Raw genomic sequence first — 3226 nt, forward strand, 5'->3', positions numbered from 1 at the left:
AGTTAATATATATACATAATTATCACTTAACCATTAAAATGAGAGAATAAAACATGTTTAGAGTATTTAATTGACACTTAGAAAAAACTTCCTAAAACAATTAAAATATGGAGAAAATTTTAAATAACACTCTCTGTTTAGTTTTCCTCTCACAGATACATAGACATACAAGTTAATCATATAATAGCCTTGTATATACTCTTGTTGTGTCCTCCTATGCCACATCTATTGCATTTGTATGGTTGTGATTTAGAACCTTGAACACCAAACTCATCAACTGATTTATTCCTCTATGTATGAGGCCTTTCACTGTTTTTTTTATTAGATAGAAATTGACACAATACTCAGCAATATTTTAAAGAAGATGCAATTAGGTAAATCTGAACAAAGCGAGGACGGCCTAGTGGTCTTGAGGGAGCTTTGGCCCCAATACGGACCCGGGTTCGAATCCCGCTGGCCACTGGGGGTTAAATTTAAAATCTAGGTTCCCCTAGCGTCCGGTGACCGAGGCGTACTCCGGCCGATAATGTAGGCTGATACGGACACTCGTCGCTAGTCTGGATCCACTTCGGTGGATGCCAGGATACACCGGATTATTCAAAAAAAAAAAATAGGTAAATCTCAATCAGGGTGTATTCTTTCAGCATAAGCCAACTTATTTTTAGTCAAGTGGAAAACATCAACATAGTGGTTTTCATCACTCATTGTATGCTTAACTATATTCTAGACTGATTTATAAGGGTTAACATATATTTAAGAGAATTATCACAATATTCTAAAAAGAAGATATGGAGAAAACCGATTTACATGTTTCTTTCCAAAAACATTATTATCAACTCTAACTGAAATTCCTCATAAACTTTGTAAAAACTATATGGAAATTTTTTTCCCACTTAAAATATAGGATGTTTAAAAGGCAAATTATCATCAACAAAAAGTGATGAATTCCTAAGCACATGAACCGCTTTCTTTTTGTATCTTCTTTTTTTGTTTTCTTATCTCCATATCAACTACTCATGTATTTAACCAAAACTAATTCACTATCACTTCAACTATTGAGTTTGAAGTAAATTCAAATCCAATCTCAGCTGGTGTTTGTTTCTGTAAAATTAATCAGATTCAATATATAGTTCTGCGAACAAAAGAATCACAAGAAAAAAAAAGCAATGCAAACACACTAAAAAGTACATAAACAACACCAGACACTTTGTTATCATTTTTTTCACACACTTCATTATCTAAGTAATGAATTGAGAAAGAGTATCAGATGAACCCATTCTGATGCTTTCCTCTTAATGTTTGTATAATCAAACTCATTCTGATGATTTTCTCTTAACGTTTGTATAATCAAAAAAAAGATGAATTTATAGTTATGCAAGCAAACACACTACGCACACACTAACACTACAAGAAAACACTATTTTGGCGAGGGAAGTTAACTAGGAAAATGAAACCTCGTATATTTACGTTGCAATTACCAGTAACTTACGAGGAAAAATAAAGTAAATGTTATTACGTCGTAAAATAACGACGAAATTGTTTCCTCGTAAAAATATAGTAAGATTATGTGGTTTTAACGAGGAAAGCTAGTTTCCACGTAAAGTCGACGTAAGCTTAGCGTCTACTTTACGAGGAAATAGTTTACGTGCCTTTAACGACGAAATTTTGAAGCACGCTTTTTCGGCTACCTACTTAAATTTCGTTGTAAATCCCTAGCAAAAAATCAACTACCAGATTAGAAAATTTTCTATAAATATGAAAATTTGAACATCATTTTAAACACACCAACAAGAAGAAAAAAAATGCAAAAGAAAAAAAAATGTCAGGTTCCGGGAATGTTTTCGAGTTGCGGAGGTGGATGTATATGCATAGAGATGCTAACGGGAGAGTGACGAAAGAATACCTTGCGGGGCTGGAGACATTTATGCATCAAGCAGATTCCACACCGCTCGCCCAAGAAAGCGGTAAGATGTTCTTTCCATGTCGGAAATGCAACAATTCGAAATTGGCAAATCGTGAAAATGTTTGGAAGCATTTAATAAATAGAGGTTTCACGCCAAATTACTATATCTGGTTTCAACATGGAGAAGGTTATAATTATGATCAGAATGAAGCTAGTAGTAGTAATAGCAATTTTCAGGAAGAACCGGTTGATCATCATTTGCATAATGAACATAGTTACCATCAGGAGGAGCAGATGGTAGATTATGATAGGGTTCATGATATGGTAACTGATGCATTCGTAGCTCATGATGAAGATGAAGAACCTAACATAGATGAAAAAAAAGTTTTATGAAATGTTAAATGCGGCGAATCAGCCACTTTACAGTGGCTGTAGAGAAGGTCTCTCTAAATTGTCGTTGGCTGCTAGAATGATGAATATTAAAACTGATCACAAATTCATAATCTACCTGAAAGTTGCATGAATGAATGGACAGACTTGTTTAAAGAGTATTTGCCGGAAGACAATGTGTCTGCTGATTCTTATTATGAGATTCAGAAACTGGTTTATAGTCTTGGGTTGCCTTCGGAGATGATAGATGTTTGCATCGAAAACTGCATGATCTACTGGGGAGATGATGAGAAGTTAGAAGAACGTTGAATCTGCAAGAAGCCACGATTCAAGCCGCAAGGACGGAGACGTAATAGGGTACCGTACCAAAGGATATGGTACCTACCAATTACAGACAGATTGAAAAGATTGTACCAATCAGAGCAGACTGTTGGAAAGATGAGATGGCATGCTGAGCTTACTCAGACGGATGGTGAGATGACTCATCCATCAGATGCAAGAGCCTGGAAACATTTTAACAAAGTACATCCAGAATTCTCAAGCAATATCCGGAATGTGTATCTCGGATTATGCACAGATGGATTTAGTTCATTCGGAATGTCAGGGAGACAATATTCATTGTGACCAGTCTTTCTTACGCCATACAACCTGCCACCGGAGATGTGCATGCAACGGGAGTTGCTATTCTTGACCATATTAATATCTGGTCCGAACCATCCAAAAAAGTCTCTGGATGTTTTCGTACAACCACTGATAAAAGAGTTGAAGGATTTGTGGTGAACAGAGGAGAGGACATATGACTGCTCAACGAAGACGAATTTCACGATCAGAGCGATGCTTTTCTGGACCATAAGCGATTTTCCTGCCTATGGGATGTTGTCTGGATGGACTACACATGGAGATTTGCTTGTCCATATTGTAATGGAACGACAG

This window comes from Raphanus sativus, chromosome 1, assembly GCF_000801105.2.
Source record: "Raphanus sativus cultivar WK10039 chromosome 1, ASM80110v3, whole genome shotgun sequence".
Classification (NCBI taxonomy): Eukaryota; Viridiplantae; Streptophyta; class Magnoliopsida; order Brassicales; family Brassicaceae; genus Raphanus; species Raphanus sativus.